This window comes from Rhineura floridana, chromosome 8, assembly GCF_030035675.1.
Source record: "Rhineura floridana isolate rRhiFlo1 chromosome 8, rRhiFlo1.hap2, whole genome shotgun sequence".
NCBI lineage: Eukaryota > Metazoa > Chordata > Lepidosauria > Squamata > Rhineuridae > Rhineura > Rhineura floridana.
In genome coordinates this window covers 74388908-74414716 of record NC_084487.1, presented here as the reverse complement: position 1 = coordinate 74414716, position 25809 = coordinate 74388908, and the positions used below count along the sequence as shown (strand labels likewise).

At 40.2% G+C, this 25809-nt stretch overlaps 1 protein-coding gene and 1 long non-coding RNA gene across 3 annotated transcripts in view; one reads left to right on the top strand and one right to left on the bottom strand.

Moving 5' to 3' along the window:
- Positions 1-25809, bottom strand: part of GRIP1 (glutamate receptor interacting protein 1) — a 606542-nt gene that overhangs the window by 221876 nt on the left and 358857 nt on the right. The window lies entirely within an intron of this gene.
- LOC133389982 (uncharacterized) lies at positions 1270-14815 on the top strand. Its single transcript, XR_009764252.1, has 3 exons — positions 1270-1355; positions 1685-1782; positions 14371-14815. It is a non-coding gene; the product is annotated as an uncharacterized LOC133389982 (long non-coding RNA).

Genomic DNA, 25809 nt, shown 5'->3' with positions numbered 1-25809 from the left:
CCAGCAACTGCTGTTGCCTCAGGTTCTCAGCAATCGTGCTGATACTTGGCCACAGAATTATCCTGAAGGGGACTCCTCTAGAGACACAAGCTCTTTCCCACAGACCTTCCTCATCTCTAGCCAATGATGACAGCTCTCACCTCCTCTTAGGCTTCCCAAGCCCATCTGAAGCACTCAACGTCCACTGCTTGAGTCACTTGCAGTTCTTCCTTCAGCATGCTAACTGCCACTCTCTACTACTTGAAGTAGAAAACATATACACACTTGGGAAACAGCAAATATTTTAATTTCACAATTATATTATTGTAAGGATTTTAAAAGTTGCATAGGTTAACTGGGAATTTTTTTAAGATTTAGATTTTATGGTGTTGTATCATAATTTTATCTAAAGGTTTCATGTGAACCTGAAAAGGGACTAGAAATCCAAGTAAATAAATATATCAATGAAATAATAGCCTGGATCCTAGAACTATGAACATTTTCCCATTCACATAATAGGGGCTTCTTGCCCCCTCCTTTCTGCTATAACCCTTTAAGCTCTTAAAATGTTAACTCCTGCAAGTAATGGGACCATCAAAATGGAGCTTCATGTGATGCAAAAGGTTGCAGATGAGGTGGAAATCAGATATTCCACTGAGTGAACAGAACCATCATCTGCTAATGCTAGACTTCCATTGGATCCCACAAATAAGACATTTAAGTTTACAATTTCTATAAAATGTTTGCCATCAATCCAAAGGTAGGACATTTTTAAAATGAATGATTAAACTTGTGATTAGATTATTAGCAACATCCTGGTGCCAAATGTTATAAACGGATAGCTGTAACTTTACCAGACTGATCATATACCTAGTTTTAGCTGCTGAAGGGGTACTGCCCCTTTTGTTATTGCATTGTGTGGGATGGAGATATTCATAGGTACTGGCTTTGTGCCATGTTGTAGTGCCTTAGGGTAAGACCCAGCTACACAATATAGTCCAAGGCAATGAAGTGCTGGTGTGGGTATCGTCAGCATAGCCAAGAACAGAATCCATCTGTGGGCTTTTAAAAAATAACAATAGTTTTGTGCTAACTTAGAACATAATCCTATAGGTATTTACGCTGGGCTGAGGGGTTAGGCTATGGTGGAACTCCAGCTGAGCTGGGTAGGTCCTGGCTCAACCGCACTATGCCAGCATAAGTCTCTCATCCCAGCTCAACCAGCTCAGCTGAGACTGGCATATGTTAAACAGGTGTAAGTCTCCAAAAAGGGGGCATTCTGGGTGTGTGACAGGACTGAGGGTAGGAGGACTTATGCCATATTCTACACGTTCAGTTTGGCCATATGATCTCCAATCCTGGTGTAAATTAAGCAGGTAAAACACATAATAGCTCTGCTTTTTGCTGTTTTTATTTTCTTTCTACTAGGTTCTGCCGGCTGAGCTGGTATTCTCCCTTCCCAAAGGCTTCTGAATACAGCTAGGATTTGGTGTACTTTAAACTGGTATAAATTCAACTGGATTAAGTTACACTGGCTTCCTCGATGTAAGATTGCTCTATAAAGCATAAAGCTCTCTCAATAATAAATTATTATACTGAGACCTGAGTCAGCTCATAATGTATAATATAATCCCAATACCATGTGGGAGATGCAACATACTTGCATAGTATTATTCCCACTAAATATGTGTTCTGTCATCAACAGTGTGAGCTATACGCTGCCACTAGTCAAGCTTACAGCTCCAAATGGGATGGATAAAACACAATGCTTTTGCTGACTTGTTGAGAAGGTAACTGATGAAGGTAATAAATTGTTTTGTGGATTTATAGAGAGGGAGGCTATACCAGGTATTGTGAGAAATATGGAGAGATGGCTGTTACAACACTTGAATCTGAATATTGTTAATTTTTAAAAACAATGAATGTGCGAATACTCTTATGCATATGTCAGTTTTAAGCAATTCTTATTGGTTTTCCAAGCTCATTTCAAACTGCAGGAGACATTGAAAAGCCCTACATGACTTGGGCCCCACACACCTGAAGGAACATCTGTTTCAATTTTCCTGGGCTTGTGAAGAGGGCAGTTTATTGGTCTAATTCAGAGCTTGTTTTGAAAATGTTCCCAATATGCTTTAATCCTGTACTCACTTTTCTGGGAGTAAAGCTGCAGTATTAATCCTGCATAACTGGGAGTAAACCCATTGAATTCAATAGGACTAACTTTTGAGTAGACATGGTTGGGATTGTGCTGTAAATCAGTGGGACGTTTGAGTGAACATAGCAAAGGATTGTGTTGCAAATCTTTCTTTCCCCCTCCAATCCTTTTTTTTTAACAATTAGGCAGGGCTTACTTAGGTGTTGCTGCTTTTATTTGGTAGGAAACTAGAAAATGCTCTTCAATGACCAACTGGTTTGACAATAAACTATTTTATGGGGTGTATATTTTTGCATCTCTATAGTGAGTGTATATGGAGTCTTTCCAACAAACCTGTGAGGTAGGTTAGGCTGAAAACTGATTCAGTGAAGCGGCATATGCTCAGAGTATTTGTGTGTGTGTGTTTGTATGTGTGTGTTGGCAAGCTTTTTTGTTAGTTTTTTGGTATAAAATATCAGAGCTGTAGAATGTTGCACTTAAAGCATTGGGGAGTAGCCCTTGTGCATGTCCTCCCCCCACTATATGTGAATATGACATGATATATTTGCACATCACGTTTCTTCCTGGGTCCTCCCCCCTTTTGTATTTGCAACAACCCTGTGAGGTAGGTTAGGCTGAGAATTGCTTCACTCAAGCTGCACAAGATTTTGAGCTGCTCCTATATTTTAAATGTTATTTTAATGTTTAAATGTTATTTAATAAATATATAATTATGGTTTTCAACTATTTATAACTATTGTAAAATGACTTGTGAGGACAGAAAGTCTGAAAGGGGCGTTACAAATCTGTTATACACACACACACACACACACACACATATGCAAGCAAGCAAGCAGTGCTTGCCAATGGATTGCAGGAAGATGGGTGGTGGGTGGGAATTTAGGGGCCCAATCTACATACAGTGTAACAGGCCCAGGAAATCCTGCTGGCATCCCTAAATACATAGTTTCAAATTTGCCATAGTTAAAATTATTTAATTTCTTTTCTTTTAACACCAAGTGCAGAAATGTAGCATGAACAACTGCTTCTACTGAGTAAAACTTACGTCAGCAGATTATCCAATAAAAATAGTAAGTTTGTAAAAATAATAATAATTTTAAAACTTTCTTTTTTTATCATTAATTTTTATTCAAAGTTTCAAAAAAAAAACAGAACAAAAAAAATTAATAACTAATACAATAAAATAAAATGTTGACTTCCGATTTGTCGCAGATCAGTTATAGGTCTATAATATATAACAAACCTGTCTCTTAATATATTACAAAATCACTTTCCTCCAGTAGTTATCTTAATTAATCATCAAATTTCATTAACATTACTTTATTCTTTCCGCAAAAAGTCAAAGAGAGGCTTCCACTCCTTGAGAAATATATCCATCGATTTTTCTCCAAATAAACATGTCAATTAATCCATCTCATCAAGTCTGCTAGGTCCAGTAGTTTCAATAGCCATTCTCAGTGTTAAATCCATCTTCCATCTCCATCCTTGCACCCATAATAATTTTGCTGTCATAGTCATAGTCATATAATAAAAGTCTGATAGGAATTTCTTTCATCACAAATATTTCCTTGCCATCAATTCCAAATGTACCGCTGAAATGTTGTTGTAAAGCTGCATCTCTGCTCCTCCTTTCCACAGAATGCACCATCACATCTCCCAAGAGTTTTTCCATTGTCACACATCTGGAATTAATTCTGTAAACTTTCTCCATTTCAAGTTCCATCAAATCCTTCCAATCCAGGAATTTTTTTGAACCGTTGATATCTTTATATCTAATCTCTTCACCAATTCCTTCAAGGACAGCGCTGAATTCCAAACAGTGATATTTGTCTCCAGGATCCATCACAGCCATAAAATCCAAATCTTTTTCCAAATCCATATTTGATATATCTATTCCAATCTCCAGGGCTTGAACCTTTCCTTTAATTTTTCTTTCATCTTCTTTTGTTTGTCCAGCCATATCTTTGGTCTCATCCACCTCCCCTCTCACAGAATCCTGAATTTCCTTCAGCTCCTGTCTCATTTTGCCAAATTCACTTTTCATCTCTTGTCTGCTCTGTCTCAGCTCCTGTCTCACCAGCTTAATCTCATTCATTATTTTCTGAAACATATCTAGATAGAGAACCCCTTCCTGTACATCCAGGGTCTCAGCCACCTTCTTGATTGTCATTCTTAACTATTCCCAAGCAAAGAACAGTTTATTTCTTTTTCCAGTCACAAAGGAGTTAATCCTCCAAGCCTGCTGACATCACCCTCTAGACAGCACAAACCGCCTTATCTCTTATGTGTCCAAAAGTGCAAAACAAATTTAGTTCACAGCATCCAAAAAATTAGTGGCATAAAAAGTAAGCAGATTCGTCAAAAAAAAAAAATAGACCAGAAAAAATAGTCCCAGACAGATAATACTCAAATGTCATAAAATCAGATTTCCTCTTTAGATTAGTTGCCCCTCATCCGTTTATATCTTTAAAATGCTCAATTCCATGCCAGCTTTTTGCAATAAAAAACAAAGATAGTCTATTTCGATTTTCTTCCTACTTAATGCCGTGTATATGAGAGAAAGTTATAACTCACCCAGGGATTCTTTGTTGCTGATCCTTTAACAAATCTCTTTTACTGTAACGATAACAAAATGATAAGAGTAGATAGAAGAATGCTCGCCTGTTAGAATACGTTTTTCTTTAAAGAAAAAAAAAGTCTTGCTTAATCAGTTTGAGCTTGCTTGAAATTCCCTGGCTCCGTCCGACATTGCTGGCAGGTCCTTCGTTCCTAATGAATTCAAGTCCCCCAACAAACACAACGAAGCTTGTGGATAATCTCTTCGTTTCTCCCTTGCCTGGGAGAAAGTTTTTACCAGTCAAAAAAAAACCTTTTGGCTGGTTTTAAAACTGAAAAAGCTCGTCTCAGAGGCAGGCACAAGCTAAGCAATCCTTCCCGGAAGTCTCATAATTTTAAAACTTTCAAGCTAGGGTGATTTCACATTCTATCAATATTTTTTTATATATGGTGGTAAAAGCTCAAATGTCCTCTGATGATTTTACCACAGAATGATAAATATAATTTTTATAGAGCTATCACTGAGAACACACTATATACCGGGATTTAGAACTGACACAAAATTCTAAAATAATAAATATCTTGAGGGTCTATATTTGTAATGGTAGCAATAGATATTAAGTAGGGTTGCCAGGTCAGACACATCCCAAATCCTGAGAGTTCAGGGGTGGGCCCTAGTGATGTCATTAAGCATTATATGTTAAGCATCAATCACAGTTGGTTGGAGCATTCCACTAAAAAAAAAATCTGATTGGAAATTAAGATAGAAATCTTAGCTAAATGAGGATGTTCACGGTCAAGCTGAAGTCATGGGCCTTCCTTCTTACTTCCTTAGGAAGCATGGGTAAAGAACAGTAAATCTAGCCCACATGCTTCTGGCAAGAAGGGTTTAAGTGCCCTCAGGCCAGGCCAGTCACCAGAAAGCCTCTGTAGGAAAAATGGAGCCTAGTGTTGCACAGATGTTAGACGGGAACACTCAGGAGTAAAGATGGATGTCCCTGAAGGCTTCAATTTAAACACACTTACTAGGGACTAAGCCCCATAGAACTCAATAGGATTTATTTCAGAGTAGATACGGTTAGGATTGTGACAACCAACCAAATTCCAGTGAGTAATAATTGACAGAGAGAAAACACACACGGTGTGGTCTACCTTCATAGGCAGTAGCTTGGGAACAACAGCGATTACAGCCACACTTCCCACTATGTGAATTCTCTTTACCACTATTGGGCAAGAAACAAACCATCATGCAATCAACAAGATGCATCATCAGTGGGGTTTAAGGGGGTTGAGCTGAGTGTATGGAACCACTGTTGTTGCTTCTGTGGATGTAAGGGAGTGAGGTTAAAGGTAAATGAAATGCAAATAGAAAAAGAAAAACAAAAGACAGTGATATACCATACCAACCACAACAAGATTCTTCAAAGTAAGGCAGAAAACTCAGCATCCCACAACCAGTCATGATTCCTAACCAAAAATCAAAACTAAAATAATCCTGGCAGCCAGTCAACCAAGGTCACAGAAATTCCCATGCAGCACAACCTTACCTAGGGGCTGCAGTTAGTGCAGAATGCTCCGGCACAATTGCTGACACGAGTGAGACCCTGCCAGCACATATAATCTCTGCTCTGAAATCTGCACTGGTTGTTGATTTGCTACCATGCCAAGTTCAAGGTGTGCTTTCCATGTTACGGGTGCCACACAGTACTTGTTCTACTTGTGAGATACCAATCTTTTAGTGTGGTAGCACCTACACTTTGGAACTCCCTGCCTATTTCCATTAGGCAGGCGCCTTCATTGGACACTTTTCAGCATCTGCTAAACACATTTTTTGTTGAGGCAAGCCTACCCAGGCATGTATAGAAGCTATTATGTTTTTTATCTGTTTTTAATTCATTGTTGGTTTTATTATTTTGAATGCTTTTAAATACCTGTCTTTAACTCTTTTTGCCAATAATTGCCTGAGGTCAACAAATCCCTTGTCAATCACAACCCTGGCTTCAGTTATTGGCTACAAACATGAAAGGGCAGGGTTAGAGCAGCCATTTATGAGCTCATTTAACAGAAGTTGAGACAGGGGCAGCTGATGTCTTGGGGCAGCTGATGTCTTGGTGCATCTCCTGAACCAGACCACCTAGAAACGTAGCTTTCTTTTCTTTTTTAAATAAGAGCCTGGATATTGGGGTGACTCACCTGGAGACCCAAACAGGACCCCAAAAAACTAGAGTCTCTGGAGGAGAACCAGACACCTGGCAACCCTAATATTGAGTGCAGGGACATACTTTTTTTCCTTAGAGTCTAGACATTAATATATTAACGACTATTTAAGAAACACAGTTGAAACCAAGGACTATATGCCTAGATCCCTTGTTTTGTATTTCATCAGATAGTTGGCCAGTAGCTTCAACTGCTAGAGCTGAAAGCTGGAAATGGATAAGCATTTACTTTCTGCTTTAAATATGTCAAAATGTGACAAGGTATTTAATCCTAGTAATCTTTATTTTGTAAAATACCTATTATGAAGAAATGTGTATGTATTAGAAAGATATTTCAGATTAGGACTACAGTTTGGAGTATCTGCAGGGGCAGTAAAGTGTTTCTATGTTCTAGACTAGTTTCGTCCACTGAAGCTGGACACTGGGCTTCCTAAGCAGAAAGAACTATAAAACAGCTTTTCTATTTAGGCTGAAACTTTACCTGGGCAACAACAGTCTTCCTGGCTCTGGTGTACTCTCATTTGACCCACCCACAAATCTGACACTTTGCCAAAGTAGCCCCTGCAGCCACTATACTACATAGTATTTCATTACTGACAACAAAACTTCTAGGTGCTCAATCAGCTACCAGCGAAAATGCTTATTGTTTCCTTAACTATAAGAGAAATCTACTGAGACCTGAAAATAAAAAGTTAATTAAAAATTGAATGAACAGGCTACAAAGATCAAGCAAGGCATGTTTCCTTTTCAAACAGGGCAACCAGGATGCATAATATAATGCAAATTAGATTTGTGTGTTTTTTTCTTCAGTAAATTGAGTAAAAATACCTTTATTTTAAGCACCCAATTAATCCAAAACTGGATATAATTTCAAATGTGATTAAATTACCAGAACCTAGTATGTATAGCAATAAAATAATCCCTTCCCTAATGAATCATATTGGAAGTGAGTAGAATGTAAAAGGAAGTAGATTGATCTTCCTGACAAGAATCTTTACTAAGCAATTGCAAAGGGCAGTACTTTGAAATCTCATTGGGGGGAGGCACTTTTGTTGCAGCAACAGAAGAAAGGGATTTGTTCTTTCTAGAACCATGGTTGAAGATATGTTGCTGTTGCTGCTTCTTGGTTGAAGAAGGGCAAAGGGAGAAAAGGAAGGAATGACAGAGTATGGAAACAAGGAAGCACGCCAGAGCAATAGGAATGATTCTGGATCCAATGGGGCTGGATATGAAGTTTGTGTGAGTTTCTGCCCATCATAAATTAGAGGGCAGAACAAGCTAATATGCATGAGAGACAACTTTAAAAAACAAAACAGATATAATTTTCTATATTGTTGACAAGCTGCTTAACTTTGTGTGGATTGTGCCAGAAAAGTCGGCAAGCTTTTTGTAAAATATTCAGGCTACCTATCTAAAAGTGGAAACTGAGCTGAACATCTTTTTTATTTGTTTATTACTGTACTAGTTCTCCCAAATACTACCTGAACTGCAGCTGTTTTAATGAGTCTGCTTTTATTTGGAAGAACCAAACACACCAAGACAAGTATATCAGAAAGATTGTTTTGTATTTTAGGAACTCTAAAAACTTTTTTGAAAACAACTTATTTAGAAATATGTGATTGATTGATTTTCTGAAATAAGAAATCTCTAGGGAAAGTATTTATCAAAAATGGTACAGACATTTCCCTTAATGTGAAAGTTACATCTCGTTTTAACAAGAAACAAATAACATTCTTATATAGCTGCACACAGTGCATTAGTCCTGAGCCAATAGCCAGGCTCCAGCAAGCTATTTTATGTGCACCTAAGGACTTCGGTATGCCCTGGGATTGACAATGTTTCAAGAAACAGATCCCTGTTGCTATATTCCAACTTTCTTGTATGTATTTTGTAGTTTACTGTGTGGCCTAAAGCCTCCTTCAGCATACCCAACTCATTGAGCAGGGGTTTTTGGATCCCTCTCTCTGAAAGCTAAATGCCACAATAAATACACATTGTTCTATATTTTTGCTGAAACAACACACTTTTGTACTAGCATTAATTTTCTGCAAATTACTTTTCAACAGATGTTACTGTATAGACCAAAACAATCTGTAAGAAGTTTTCCTAAATTTTCTCAATTTTTGTTTTATTTAAATGCCAATAAATAACCATTTTATTATGGCAAATGCCACTTTTTATCCACCACAAGAAGCATAATGATGCTAACAACCTAGAAAACACAACTGTGAGCATTCTAACAAATGGGATAATTATAATTATATCTTTATTATGATTATTGCAGCATGAACTGTTAAACTTACTTAGTTCCATCTGGAAATATTGGCTTAACCCACAAAGAAGTGCCATCATAACTAAAATTTGACCAGTTTCAAGAATGCTGTTAAGCAGCCTTTCTCAATGTGTATTTTAGCTTAGAGCCCCTCCATCTGCCTGAAAATTCAGATGTAATGATCCATGTGTTTTCAGCTCTTCAAAGGGATTGTCACAGATTCAGAAGTCCATAGTGGTTCTTCCAGACAGACAAAATCATAATCCTGGTATTCCCTAGGATTCATCCACAGCCTCTGCCAGTAATGCTGTCAGAATCTCTGACTATAGAAAGGGTTTTTCAATTTAGCTTATGTAGTCAGTAGTTGGGCATTTGGCAGGAAAAAAAAGTTTCTATACCTGTTTTCTTATTCCAGCCACATAAGCAATTTATTTATGCCAAAGCACCAAAGTTATGGAGCAATACAGTACAGTTCAGTGGTCACACAAATCATATTCTGAGCTTGTGAAATGTAACTCTATGAATGTAAATATAGCTCCTGAATGTTATATCTGCTTCGCTATTTTAATATCTACTCAATTGTTAAATTTAACCATAGCAGCTGCTTTTATTATCTTCTACAGAATTTTGTTTCGGAACTGCATTGAGCTGCTAATCTAAATTTAATAAGGTTAGGGACAAACAGAGAGCAGGGCATAACATACTCTGCATTCAAGAACTCAGTAGAAATCACTGGTTGGCCTATTAAGAATGTACCATTAAAAATCAAATAGAATATTTAAGCATAGGATTAAGGATATCCTGTTTAATATACCAAAATCTTAAAGGGAAAATCTATAGCTTTTATCTAAGACAGACCTATACTTAAACTGTATTGCAAAAATTAACAACAGTAACTTGAGAATGATGCACTACATTTTCCCAGGGACAGTTCATTTAGATCAAAATTGGTCCTGACCACACAGTGAGTTCAATGCACAGTACAGCTGAGCTCAAAGACGTGAGCCTACATCATATCCTCAATTTAGGACTTGGTAGATTTCATGCAATAATTTAGTCTGTGCGCCATAACCAAGATTTGGCCAAAGGGGTGGGGTGGGGTGATGCGGAACAAACTACAGGAAAAGCAGGAAATATATTCACAGCTATACCTTTTGCAACTATAGTGTATCATCTTCTTCCCTCCTACCTAAATATTTATCACAAATACATGTATGTACATGCACATGCATACACACACGCGCGTGCATCTATTTGTTTTGTCTCATAATTTTAGGGTTGGGGGATAGAGAGGGAAATAAACAGCAAGCACAGTCTTTGTGCTGCAAAGAAGGGTGATTTTTGTGTAATGCTTTTTGGAAAACACCAAAATAACCAATTCATTAGCAAAACAAATAAAATCCAACATTAGGCTAGAATGTATTCAGGTCAATAGAACTTCACTGGTCCAAGCACTCCACTGCTCCCTGTGATAGACTGTCTTCAGAGAAGGTCAATCTATCACATGGGCCCACAACAGTCTGATTAAAAACAGACTAATGGATTTTCAAAACTGTGATGAAAAACAGGTCAGATTTCAATAGTGTTCATACTGAAAATGTTCTTAAATGCAAGTTAAAATACAACATGTTTAAGATGTTTGATATTGCCATTTGAAGAACAAAGTAATAATTCTCTTTAATACCAACCTTTGGTAATTGATAGCCAATTTTTTTGCATTATATTATGATAACTATTTTTTCATAATATATAATGGACAAATGTAAATCCTGCGGTTGACACAACATCTTAATTACAAAAAAAAAATGTAAAATAGGGGGATGATTTCAAAATGTTAATATTTCTCCCACCAGTTTTCACACCCCCTTCATCTTGGTCCAATTCCACTTTCCGTATGATATGCTCTGCGTATAGATTAAACAAATAAGATGATAAAATGCACCCCTGTCTCACACCCTTTCCAATGGGGAACCAATCTGTCCTTACATTAGCTTCTTGTCCAGAGTATAGGTTGCACATCAGGACAATTAGATGCTGCGGCACCCTCATTTCTTTTAAAGCATTCCATAGTTTTTCATGATCTACACAGTCAAAGGTTTTGCTATAATCTATAAAGCACAGGGTGATTTCCTTCTGAAATTCCTTGCTCTGTTCCATTATCCAACGTATGTTTGCGATGTGATCTCTGGTGCCTCTTCCCTTTCTAAATCCAGCTTGGACATCTGGCATTTCTCACTGCTTATATGGTAAGAGCCTTTGTTGTAGAATCTTGAGCATTACTTTACTTGCATGGGATATTAAGGCAATAGTTCGATAATTACTGCATTCCTCGGGATACCCTTTCTTTGAAACTGGGATGTATATTGAATGCTTCCAGTCTGTGGGCCATTGTTTAGTTTTCCATATTTCTTGAGAGATTTTTGTCAAAATGTGGACAGATTCAATCTCCATAGCTTGTAGCAACTCTATTGGTATGTCATCTGTTCCTGATGATTTGTTTCTTCCAAGTATTTTTTCTTCTGCATTTGCCATTGGAGCATAGACTTGGATGATGGTTATGTTAATAGGTTTCCCATTTAATCTCACTGATATCACTCACTCAGACCTTGCATTATAGCTCCTAATTGCTTTTGTTCCATCACTTCTCACTATTAAAGCAACCCCATTTCTTCTTAATTTCTCATTTCCTGCATCAAATATTTTGTAGTTGCCTGATGGAAAATGTCCCATTCCTGTCCATTTTAGTTCTCTCACACCATGTATTGTAATGTTGAAGCGTTCCATTTCTTGCTTGACAATTTCTAACTTTCCCTGGTTCATGCTTCTCACATTCCATCTTCCTATTGTGTGCGTTGTACAACTCCGCACTCTCTTTTGCATCTGTGCACATCAACCTCTGGGCTTCCTTTCGGCTTTGACCCAGCTGTGTCATTAGTCATAGCACTACTTGCAGAGCTTGGAAAAGTTACTTTTTTAAACTACAACTCCCATCAGCCCCAGCCAGGATGGCCACTGGATTGGTCTGATGGGAGTTGTAGTTCAAAAAAGTAACTTTTCCAAGCTCTGACTACTCGTACTTGTCCTTTGTTCTTCCCCAGTAGCGTGGTGAGTGCCTTCTGACCTGGGGGTCTCATCTTGCAGTACTTTCTCGTGTGGCATTTTGGATACTCTGTTCATAGGGTTTTTGTAGTAAGAGGTATTCAGAGGTGGTTTACCATTGCCTTCCTCTGAGTTTGGATCCATCTTAGTCTGGTATCTCAGCTTTGACCATTCCACCTTGGGTGCCCCTGCTAGGAGTCTAGCCTCTTAGTCTAAACTCCTGAGGGCATTGCTCTCAGCTTCTTCAACACTCTCAAACCCCCTCACCACATTAAGGTGTGTATCCTAGAGGGGACAAACAATTATGCTTTTGTTTAAAAAACATTAAACAGAATATAGTGGCAAAATGTTTCCCAGTTTACCAAAAACCTCAGCCTAAATCTGCTCTTGAGATTTGGGAGTGGGGGTGCTGATTGCATGGTTTGCTTAGAGCAGCCTTTCCCAACTAGTGGGCCACCAGATGTTGTTGGACCACAACTCCCATCAGCCTCAGCCAGCATTGCCAATGGTCAGGAAAGATGGGAATTGCGGTCCAACAACATCTGGTGGCCCACTAGTTGGGAAAGGCTGACTTAGGGCAATATGTGAATAACCCCCTAGTACCTGGATACCAGGGATGTGCATCAGCTCTGTATATAACCCAAATAATGGGATATGGGTCATGGCCTCATGTTCCCAAGTCAGATTGTGCCTGTATGAACAGTGTAAGTATTGGATTTAAACTACTGGGATGATGTGCTCCTTTCCCAGTAATTCTTTTTCCTAATGAACAATTAAAAACCATAGTTATCTCTCTCTTTTTCTTCTTGATGGAGGACACTTCCAGGAAGGGTGGGGAGGGAAGAGAAAAACCAGACTTTCCATGTTTTTCTTAAATCTTAGGTAAGATTACCTAGTACAATATCCCCTCGACCTATTTCTCTGCACTTTAAGTTTCTTCCATAGGGGCACCTCCCTCCTGTCTCCAGTTCTCAAACTGAGTCTGATACCACCCAAAAAAACCTAGGGGAGACAATGTGATTCATATTTTCCCAGCCCAAATGATAGTCTGGCCTTGTGAGGGAGTTGTCATGTCTATCTTTATGAAATTTGATGGGTTTCATCCTCTCAGAAGGGTTACAATGCCTTAAAATTGCAACTAATTATGGCAAAAAAAATGAAGAGATTTTTTAAAAAAAACTTTAAAGGTTCATTAAATGAAAACTCCTGCATGGATCTGTCTGAAATTTTGCCCACTTAATCCATCCAGGAGGGGCATATTTACCTGCAAATTTCATCCACTTATGTGACAAGGAAAAAAGTTACAGCTATTTTCACATTCCCCTTTATATTCAATGACATGAAAGAGAGCTTTGGATTTAACAGATCAGATTGGGACTCAAATAACAAATTGAATCAGAATGTCAGAGCAGATCCAAAACAGATAAGGTTGTTTCCAACTGCTATAGCTACAAGGCGAATCTTGTAGTTGCTGCACACGTGTACTGGACACCATCTGTTTCTGCATTATTTAATTCATATCAAACACTCTCTAATATTCTTTCTCTGCTCCTTCTGGGTCTGTTCGAAATATAATTGGAGTATCCTATGGTACTTTGTGAGTGTATGGTATATATGAGAGAAAAAGAGAGAACATGCATAAATGGTTTATTGAAAAGGTTAAGTGTCAGGAAATAGGCTTTGATTTGGACTGACTGCAGCTAGATTTTTGATCATTCATGCACAAGAACTGTAGTCTGGGTTCAGATTCTTTAAAATGTCTTGTCTTTTTATTCTGAAGGGAAAAAACCCCTCACAAACAGATAAAATAAGCTTAGGAAGCTACCATTGACCTATATTCAATACGGAACAAAGTACAAACAGTAGAGCCCAGGTGGATTGTTGCCACAGCAATGTGTTTCCAAAGTCAATGACCTTTTGCATGAGAAGGTGTTTTTATTGGGTAGGTACTTAATTAATATAGACCTTAAGTAGTAAATAACACACTGAAGTCACAGATTACTTCAGCCAAGGCTAAACTGTGAGGTGTGAAGGAGAAAGGGTATAACAAAGGTATATCAACTATATATAGCAATAAGGTTTTGTCCTACTAGGTTCATCTGACAGCCACTGAGGCAAAAGACCACTTCCATTGTGAATGATGATCGTTGGGACAGCTACCCTTTGTGGTCTAGGAAATTACAAAGGAAAGTATTATTTCGTTAAAATCGCTTACTGCTTTAGTTTTTCTTATTACTTCTGTATTATTATTCCACACTTGACTTTAATCATACTGGTTCTAATTCAGATGAAGAATTGGATCAACAGACGTGCAAGTAGAACTCTGCTCACACAGTGGGGTTTTCCTTGTCCCCCCCCCACTGCAGCTCCATGGTCCCCTAAAGTCACTCATAAAGGTTGAGGAACTCTCTGTAATGACATGGGGGGCTGGAGAGAGGTGGAGAAATCTTCAGAATTCAGGGAGGCTGCTTTGCTCATGTAGAAATGCCTTTCTGCTTCTGCAGTATGCCTGTGGATCCAAGCTAGCATTTATTTAAATTTATAGCCAAATTGACTCAATAGATTCAGAACACCTGGCAGCGTTTTAAAGCAAATAAAACAAAATATTGTATTTTAATGTATTTAAAACATTAGAGATATTAAATCAGCTTAACAAAATATTGTATATATATTCTAAACGATACTGCTGCTGTTTTAATGGATATGTGTTACAGCGTTTAACATGTATTTTCTTGAACTCCGTGAGATGGATACGAATCTTTATTTCACTCCATATAGCATACAAATATGTACTGTGGGGAGCTGTGACTAATCAATTTCTGTTTCACACCTTGAGGGGTAAAATTGAATACCGCTAATCTAATGGATATCTACTAAGACTGTAATATGAATTGCTCCTCAGGCTTTGGTACAACTGTGATGAATGACTTTGTGTTGACCTATATACCATGGAAATGCCGAAGCTACAGGACAGTTGGAAGGGGCTGTCTGTGGGCAGAAAAGAGTTGGGCACCCTAACCAGCAAAAAGAGAAATATTGCACAACATCATGCAAAAAACATGCAGAGGAAGGGAACTCAAGGGGCTACCATTAATCTTGTTCCCTGAAAGTAGCAAGCTAGATCCACCTGACTTGTTGCAAGAAAGTAAGCTAAAGGGTGGTCTAAAGCAGTTGATATGGTTGGAGATAGTGAATGTGCATGCAGAGAAATTTGGTGACATAGCTGTCATTTTACAATCTCCCATTAAAAAGAGGGGGTTAGCAAAAATAGTTTGGAGCAGCAGATATCAAGAGGCTGTGGAGAGTCTGAAACAAGTCCTGTGTCAGGGTCTTACTGATCGCTCCAGATGTCAACCAGCCCTTTTTGGGGGGGAACATTGAGGCGTTGGATTCCAGGCTCATAGCTGTGCATTTGCAGGAACAAGAATGGATAAAACATCCTATTATCTTCCTGAATCACAAGCTGATAACATGTGAGTGGAACTATTCAGCAGTCCAAAAAGACTGAATATTATTTGGGCCCTGAACAGATTAGGCTATTATGTTTGGGGATGGAAATTCTCTGGGCTTATGGACCATTGAGCGCTGATGTGGAGAAGAGAACACAGAGGCAGCTGGTTCCAGTGCCAAGTGTTTGAGCCATAGCAAGGGAGGATGTGGAAGAAATGGCTTAAGTTGCAGTGCCAGGCACAACTTCCAGGATAAAAACAACATGTTCCAGATTGCATGACTACTGTAAGGACTTTGAGATCGGGAGAAGGGAGAGCATTAGCGGCTGTGAGTAATTTGGAAAGAACTGTGAGGTGTGATTCTGCATGGACAAGATTGGCTGAGCATGGACGTTGTGCACTTGCATTTTGAACTATGTAATCCATAGACTATTCCCAGACCTCCAGACAGATAGTCATGGACTTTCTTCCCCAAAGACAGAAAAGTTGACTCTCATTTGCACACTGTGTATTCTCCTTGGGACAAGTATACTGTAGTTCTGTGTAGGGAGGGGGGGAGATAGGATGTTCCACACTTTTATGTAAAAATGTATGCATTTTGTTAAGTTATTTATGGTAAGTGGGTGTTAGAATGATTAAGGTAAGCGGTGAGTGTTGGAAGGGGGAAATGAGTGAGATAGAATGTTGGTGCAGGCTGGTTTGTGATTGGCTGAGTAAATGGGGGTTGAGAATTTTGTATTTGAGTGTTTGGCAGTTGAACCGCAGATAGGTATTTGACTTGGAAGGAAGAGGGTTGTAGTATGGGTAGATAGGCAGGACATTATTGGTGTTAATTGAGCAATTTAATTAGTGTATTTCATTCAGAAGTAAAGAATATTTATTTATAACCACACACTTAAGAACCTGAACACAAAGAGTTCTTCATATTCAGATCTGTATTTAATAAATCACTTTGGTTCAAAACACGCCTGGTTATTTGGCCAGCTACTATAAAACATATAAGGATTCATATTCACAAATAGGCAAAAAACCTTATGGTTTAAGAACGTACCTATAGCCCACAGATATTTCTATCAAATTTTAAAAAGCAGGGAAATGGGCAGCTATAGTGAATGCACCAGGGGAGCAGGAGACCTGACCTCCTCTCTGAGATACTGTATTGCCCTACAAATTTGTCAAAATGCAAACACAATTTGGGTTGGTCTTTCACAGTTCAATCCACTTGCTGTGTAGCATGGAAGAATTTGGTAATGTGCCTCTGAGCATATGGTCTGATCATTTGAATGCTTATTGAGTTCAGTGGGACCTACTCCTATGCAATCATAGTTAGGCTAGGAAAAGTTGACCATGGGGAAGGAGGAGGGGGAAAGGGAAGGAGCAAATTGGAGGGGGGCAAAGGAAGGGGGAGGGGAGGGCAGGTTTGATCATTTGCATGCTTATAGAATTCAATGGTATTTACTTCCATGCAATTATGCTTAAGATAGGTAAAACTGACCATGGGGAGGAGGAAGGGGAGGGGATTGGAAGGGGATGGGAGGGAGGGGCAAAGGAAGTGGGAGAGAAGGTGCAAGAGGAAGGGGATAGGAGGGAGGAGAATGGAGGGTGGGTTTGATCATTTGTATATTTTTTGAGTTCAATGGGATTTATTTCTGTGTAATCATGTTTGAAAATGGAAACAGACTGCCTTCAAGTTGACTGGACTTATGGCGACCCTTTGAATAGGGTTTTCATGGTAAATGGTATTCAAAGGTGGTTTTACCATTGCTTTTCTCTGAGACTGAGAACCAGTGACTGGCCCAAGGCCACCCAGTCAGCTTCATGGCTGTGTGGGGATTTGAACCCTGGTCTCCCAGGTTGTAGTCCAACACTGACCTGGGCGAGGGGAGGAGATTGGGTGGGTGGGCACTGGGCAGAAGGGAAGCCCCTTTCCTTTCCAAAAGGAAAACATTGTGAACAGTATCATTGCTTTTCAGTGTTTCCCCCACTTTTTATTCTACAGCAGGCACATGTAGCCTCCCACACAAATTTAAACCAAAGCTGTCCCTGGTGATATCCACAACAGGCCTTTATTTCACTTTAGAGTCATGGCTTCTCTCAAAGAATCCTGGGAAGTGTAGTAAGTGAAGGGTGCTGAGAGTTGCTAGGAGATGCCCTGTTCCCCTCACAGACCTTCAAAGTGTCTGACTGTTAAACCAGTCTGGCCACTGGAGCTCTCTCAGTGGAATAGGAGTCTCCTCTCAGCACCCTTCACAAACTACACTTCCCAGGATTCTTTGACGGAAGCCATGACTGTCTCACTGAAATCAAAGTCTGGTGTGGGTGTGGCCCCCTGATTAGGCAAGCCCAGCAGCTGCGAGTCTGGCTTTAGAACACTGACAGTTGGTTCAAGCCAAAATTTCTTAAATTAATTAAAAATCAGCCAGGCATTTTTTAAACTTTGAAACTGCAGAAGATGGACAGAATATGGGGCAAGGTCAGTATTAGGATTACAGGTACTCTGTGAACATGGCTGATTTTTAATGAATTTCAACAGATTATGAGAACTCTTGACAGAAAAAAGTTCAAAAGGGCTCTGGGTTTTTTTTTGCTCTTTCTAGACTTTGAACTCTCTATTCTCTCTGACTGTTTTGTGTATCGCCATGAAAATTGAGAGTGTTGTTAAGCAAGCGTTTCTGAGTTCAGGAGTACAAGGTTTGTAAGGTTTTGTTTTGAAATGAGCTTATGGGAAGCATCAAAATGGCATTGGGGAATTTTCAATTTAACATTGCGGAATGTGAAAAATCCACACTGGCTATAGTACAGTAGGGCCCCGCTTCTTGGCGTTCCCCTAATATGGCACCAGTGGGGCAATCAGCTGGACAAGAGCCCTTCCCTTACTTGCTGAATGAGCAGAAGACCACAGCATTCTCCCCTCCATGTATACATTGGGAGGGCAACAAGTTAAAAATTATGTTCTGATATAGTTGAAGTGTGTCAGGGCTGGACAGAAGGTAAGCCAGAAGCCGAGAACCAGAAACCATGGGACAAACCAACAGTCAAGACCAAAGACTAAGTCAAAGCCAAAGGAAAAAGCACAAGGCATGGTCAAAGAGCAAGTGAGAAGTCATGACTAAAATGCAAGTTGGGACCAAGAGCAGTCAGGAGCCAGGACTGAGGAACAAGCTAGGAGACAAGCTCAATGAATGAGTCAAATCATACTGTACCAGAACTCAAGAAGACTGAGCTACTCAAACAAGGCTCAGCTGAAATAGAAAGTCCTGTATACATCTTTCTGCTCAGGAGGAGAATCCAGGGTCCAGCCTGGGCAGGCAGGCAGTGTAGGTTGCCATCTGCAATTTGGTGGTTCACCACATGGGGAGCTGCGCACAGATACAGCAACTCCTTACAAAGAGATTTTAATATTTAGGTTGTGCAAAGGCTTCCACAGTATGTGTGGTGGTAGGACTGATATACAGAAAAATGTTCTTTTGCTTCTCATGCACTGACACCAGATATGACAAATTATCTCTCTGATTCAAAGTTTCTCGCGGCATGCATAAATAGACAGATCTCTTCAAGAGCAGCAGTTTGCTCATCTGTTTTAATGATGTAGAAAGCTACACAGGGTTCCACACATTTGTACCTGAGCTGGTGCTAGTTAAAGCAAGAAGCAGTCTTCTTGCTGGCAGCACCTCAGATTGCAATATCTCACTAGATCTTCTGTTTTATAAAGTTGGTACATATTACAGAAGTTAAGGCATATCTACCCACAAAGAGCAAGTACTCTGATAATTTGAGGGATTTCAGTTAAAATCCTACCACATGCTCCTCCTCCTCTAAAGAAATATAAGCAGAAAGGGTCATAAATATACTTTCCAGGGAGCCCCACTGAACTTAGTGGGACTTACTTCTGAGTAGACTTGCTTAGGATTGTGCTGTCATTCCAGTTTGTTTTGCACAAAACATCCAAGGAAAGTGAAGGTGCACAGAGGGAAGAACATGGGCAAAAAGTCTCTACCCCCTAAACAAATGTACATTCAGGTGACTGTCTAAACACACCCTGTAGATGTAGGCTTGTTCATGCAAGTTAGGCCCCTCCTTTTTGCATGGTTCCCAAACATATGTACAGTTGTTATGCACACACAAGGTCAGTTCACAGTCTACTCAGCACATGCACGTTGGACAGAGTCTGCTGCTAGAATCCAAATTTTCTTTCCTCCATGTAGTTCCCCCTCAAAAGACAAATTCATTTACCCAGTCTATGTTCTGTGAAAATGACTTGTTTGAATAAAAAGGATCTATACCCCTGAAAATGTACTGACAGGAGTCAGCATTGTCAGCTTACTCCTAAGCACAACTACATCCCCTGCTTTTCTATGTTAGTACAATCAAACACCACTGTGACTAGCTGGTAAAAGTACTCTGGGCTGTAATGGAGAAGAATCAACCTCAAGCAAGTCAGGGTATTAATAATAATAATAATAATAATAATAAATTTAATTTCTGTGTCGCCTATCTGGCCAATGGCCACTCTAGGCAACGTACAACAGTTAAAACATAATATGATAAAATACAATACAATGATACAATATAAAAACAATATAAGAACAATACAGCAGCAGACAATAATATTAAAACAGGATAGGAGGCATTCCAATCTTAGTAATTAACCCTCCCCGGAAATCCCGAAGGCCTGTTGAAAGAGCCAGGTCTTTAAGGCTTTACGAAATGTATTTAAGGAAGAGGCATGCCAGAGATCTTGTGGGAGGGAGTTCCAGAGTGTGGGGGCCGCCACTGAGAATGCCCTCTCTCTAGTACCCGCCAATCTAGCTGTTTTTGTCGGCGGGATTGAGAGAAGGCCCTGTGTGGCTGATCTTGTCGGGCGGCATAATTGGTGGCGTTGAAGGCGCTCCGTAAGATAAACTGGGCCGAGACCATATAGGGAGTTAAAGGTTAATACCAACACCTTGAATTGGGCCTGGAAAACAACTGGAAGCCAGTGTAGATCGAACAACACTGGTGTGATGTGATCCCGGCGGCGACTGTTCATAAGTAGTCGAGCCGCCGCATTTTGTATAAGTTGTAGTTTCCGGACCGTTTTCAAGGGTAACCCCACGTAGAGCGCATTACAGTAATCCAAACGAGAGGTGACCAGGGCGTGTACTACCAGTGGGAGCTGATGAACAGGAAGGTAGGATTGCAGCCTTCGTATGAGGTGTAGTTGATACCAGGCTGCCCGGCTCACTGCCGAAATCTGAGCCTCCATGGACAGCCTGGAATCAAGTACAACCCCAAGGCTGCGGACCTGGTCCTTCAGGGGTAAACTCACCCCATTGAACTTCAAGTCAACATCTCCCAACCTTCCTTTGTCTCCCACAAGCAGCACCTCGGTCTTATCGGGGTTCAGCTTCAGCTTATTAAGATGTTTTCTCTCTTTAGAAAACTTACAGCCAGTATTTCTCTTCCACAGGAGTCATTATGATAATTGAAAAGACACTTCAAGAGAAGTGTAAGAATTCCTGTTAAAAACTACACAATGCATGCACAACGGGGCAGAGATAGGCAAATCCACCCCACTTAATCGACAAAGGAGGAAGGGGCTGGGAGTTGCATCTGGGAGGACTGGGATGAGCCAACTGCTCCTCCAGTCTAAGGGAGGTTTCCTCTATCCCTGCTTCAATTTATCGCTGAGGATTATTCTTGCTCTGCCCCACAATATTATCATTATTATGGTTTATTACTATGCTGCCTTTTGCCCAGAAGGCCCTCAAGGCAACATACAAAAAACAAACACAAATACAGAATACGCATCAAGAAAAACAATACAATTTACAAAAATTAGATAACAAAGTATTAACATTATTAAAAAGCAGCAATAACAACGTTCAATGACAATACAATAACAGGCAACACTTTCCTAATACTTCCTTAATAAATTCCTAAGAATTAGATGATGTCTACTAGTTCTTACATCAATATGTTGATATCAAAGCATGGTAGCACTGGGGTGTCCTGCTGGTACTGCACCTGCCAGTCCTGATACAGGAAAGGGAGCAGGAACAGTCCTGCTTTCTGCCAACATAAATGGTGTCTACGGTAAGCAGTACTTCAACTTCATCACGGGGATAAAGCCATTGATGTATTGACCCAAAATCTCCCTGCCTTGCCTGTCCAGGCTGCTCTTGCAGGTTGTCGCAAAGGTGGAAACGAGGGGCTCAAAGGGAAAGGAGAAGAAAGAGGTGGAAGCCTGCTCAGTGTGGGTGGGTCTGCCAGTGGGAGAGATGGAAACGATGGGCTCTGAGAGGAAAGGAAAGAGGTGGAGGCCATCTCAGTGTAGGTGGATCTGTCTGCAGGGGAGGCCCTGACACCAGAGCTCATGTCATTGGAGAGTTGGTATGGGTCCACCATCATGACCAGGCTAGACGATGAGAAGCCCAGCAGGGAGGTTGGCGGCAAAGAAGATGCAGTGGTAGAGACGGGCAGGCAGTGCTTGGTGGCTCTGGGGCTTTCAAAAGTAAAAGTGGCACAGCTGCCCTTCTGCCAGGCTCTGAACTGCTTCACTGTAGGCCTCGTAGGCCTCTCCTAGTACAGGGAGGCATTGGCGGTGGTTTCAGGAGCAGCAGCAGCAGCAGTGTCCAGCAGTAATTTTGATAGGGTTAAGTGGAGGAAATATGGCAGCATATAGTTTCTCTCCTCAGTTCTGGCTGCCCTGTAAATTGTACACATGTACATCTTGAGGACCCTCAGATAGTAAGGTTTTATTTATTATTTATTAAATTTATATCCTACCTTTCCTCCGAGTAGGAGCCCAGGGCAGTAAACAAAAACATTCAAAACACTCTAAAGCATGATAAAAACAGACTTTAAAATATATTAAAACAAAACAACTTTAAAAACATCTTTTAAAAAAAGGTTTAAAAACATATTAAAGAGCAATTCCAGCACAGATGCAGACTGGGATAAGGTCTTTACTTAAAAGGCTTGTTGAAAGAGGAAGTTCTTCAGTAGGTGCCAAAAAGATAACAGAGAAGGCGCCTATCTAGTACTTAAGGGGAGGGAATTCCAAAGAGTAGGAGCCACTACATTATGTTGTGCGGAATGGGCCTCCTGATAAGATGGTATCTGCAGGAGCCCCTCACCTGCAGAGCATAGTGATTGACTGGATATCTAAGCGGTAAGCTGGTCTTTCAGGTATCCTGGTCCCAAGCTGTATAGGACTTTGTACACCAAACTAGAACCTTGAACTTAGCCTGGTAGCTAATGGGCAGCCAGTGCAATGAAATGAGATGGCAATCCACTAGACCCCTGACTATTTTTCTGAAATGACACCAGATGTACACTACTGACAGAAACCTTGACCTGCTCTGGTAGAAGAATTTGTCTCTTTATACTGGCAGATACAGATAATAACCCGAAATACAAGCAATGAATGTAGCATAACAGGTTCACTACACATACTATTGAAATCAATGACAACACAATGTCCAGGTGCTAATGGTTGGCCAGGTTGGGCACTGGCCGAGGGTCCCTGCAACTGAGAGGGGCCCCTGCTGTGGGTGCTGGGCACTGCTACATGTGCCCTGTGACCCGTTGCTGGCATGGAGCAGGAGCCGCCCTCCCAAGCAATACCCACCCACCCCTGGAATGGGCTGGCTATGCCACTTCCCGCATAGGATTGCTGCTGGTGCTGGTAGTGGTGCTGCATCATCACCACCGCCTTTCAGGGCCTGCTACAGTCTGGTGCCAGCCCTGACTACAAACCTCATACTTGTTTTACATAAATTTAGGCAAATCAGAGAGAACCAAAAGAATGAGTAATATTTTTGTTCTCCATTCAGATATAAAAGCCTGATCAAGCAACACCATTATCTATTCATTAATAGCCACAAAAAATCCTGCCCTAGTGTGTGTGCATAGATTGAAGTTTTTAAATTACAAAGGTGATACCTAAAAGATCGTCTTACCCCTTACACTGTGTTCTGCAGGTGAGGGACTACTGCAGATATTATTTCATCAGGAGGCTATTCTGCACAATATAGGAAATGGACCTTTAATGTTGTGGCACCTACTCTTTAGAATTCATTCCCCTTAAATATTAGACAGGCACCACCTCTTTGGTCTTTTTGGTGCCTATTAGACTTTCCACTTTCAACAAGCCTTCTAAGTAGAGACTTTGCACCAGTGGTGGAATCATCTTTAAAGATGTTTTATTTGTAAAGATATTTTAAAGATGTTTTGTTTTTAAGATATTTTATAGATTTTTTAGTGTTTTATTGCCTGTTTGCTGCTCTGGGCTCCTTCTGAGAGGAAGGGAAGGATTTAATTTAATTAATAAATAATACATTAATTAATAAGTAGGATGGATTTTCAGATAACCATTGTTACAGTTGTGCAGATGCTAAGAAGAAGCAGGGTGTTTTTGCTTTTAGACAGGGCCAGTTCCAGGTTTCTTGGGGTCCCTGGGCACAGAATATCAGAGGGACCCTTGGCCCCAACCTTTCCTTCTTAAACCATATCCCTCTATCTTGGCTCCTCCCCTTTAAACTAAAACAAATGTTGACGGATGTGACAACCCCTTATTGTCAAAGAAAAACACAGACTTTAGTATTAAGTGAAAGCTGCTGCAAAAGATGTTTGGCTTCATAGCACAATCTCAGTAGATCAAATGAAAACCAAACCCATTTCCTGAAGTTGTTATGCTAGCTACTAATAGCAATTATCTGAATCATGCTTAACATCAGTAATCCTGAGCCATGAACATTATTCCCTACATGGAGCAGTTAGATCTGATTACCACTACACAACTTAATATGGGGAAAGACAGACTTCAGGCTTGCATGATCGACTTTGTTTTACACTAGAATTCCAAAATCCACCAAGAAGAACCTAGTGCAAAAGACATACACTTGGGAACATAGATCACATAATCATCAGTCCAGACTTGCTTAGCTTCAACAAGGTGGTGGCCTCATTTGTCTCCAGACCATGCCCTTCTAATTGCTTTTGGGAAAAGGTCATAGCTTAGAGACTGAGCATCTACCTTGCATGCAAAGGGTCCCTTGTTCAATCCCTAGTAACTCCAGGTAGGGCTGAGAATACTTCCTCTCAAAAGCCACTGCCAGTCAGCATAGACACTGATGAGCTAGATTGGCCTCTCCAAATCCTTCTCATTTGGAATACCAAAACTCAAGAATAGGAAAAGCATGGACTTTCTAGAATAGCTTGGGGGGTAGGGAGGACGGAAGAAGAAGAAAAGATCCAGTTGAACTTTGGTCTTCCTTTGGGGAGGGCAAAAGAAAAAGACTCTGGGTAAAAGCCACTACCGCCACCATCACCTGCAAGCAATCTGATTTCATGGGGTTTAAATTAAAACATTTTAAAGGGGGTGGGTGATAAGCAAAGGAGCTGTTGCAGAGCAGCCAGGTTGGGGCAGGGTGCCTGCTGGGGCTCACACTTCCTTGGGCCCCCTGCAGAGTTCCTCACAGCTTGAGGCTGTTGGGCAGTGCCTGAGTTCACTGTGTGCAAGCGCCAGCCCTGCTTTTTGTGACTTGTTTCACTAAAAGATGGGAACATTTGTAGTTCAGCTGACTTTTTCAGTTGGTCTGATTTAATGGAAAGAATTTAGTTGACTTTACAGCACTTCCATCTCCATAGGGTTAGGAAATCACAGAATAGGGTTTCTATCTCAAATGAGCATCATATAATGTACCCCTGCAGAGTTTCCTATGACTTCCTGGTGACCATGTAGCCTGCAGAGATATGTGGTTGCAATCACAACTTAAGGCCACAAAAGGCTTTATCTATTCCCAGATAAAAAGAATGAAGAAAATTAAACTTGATTCAAATCACAGAAATAAAATAATCTCAGCTATATAATGGCTTGTTTTGTTTTGCATTATCTATCCTCTGATTCCTCTGTGAAATCCAAATGGAAATGAAGACAGAAAAAAGATGCCTTCTGACTTAGTTTTTAACCTTTATATTCCTTATTGACTTCTTCCACCATCACTGTTTCAAAATCTGTGGTTGATGGTTGGGGTGAGACACAGAGGGGATTTTAACTTGATTCCACCAAAAGAGCATATGTTTTAAAGTCCAAATTAA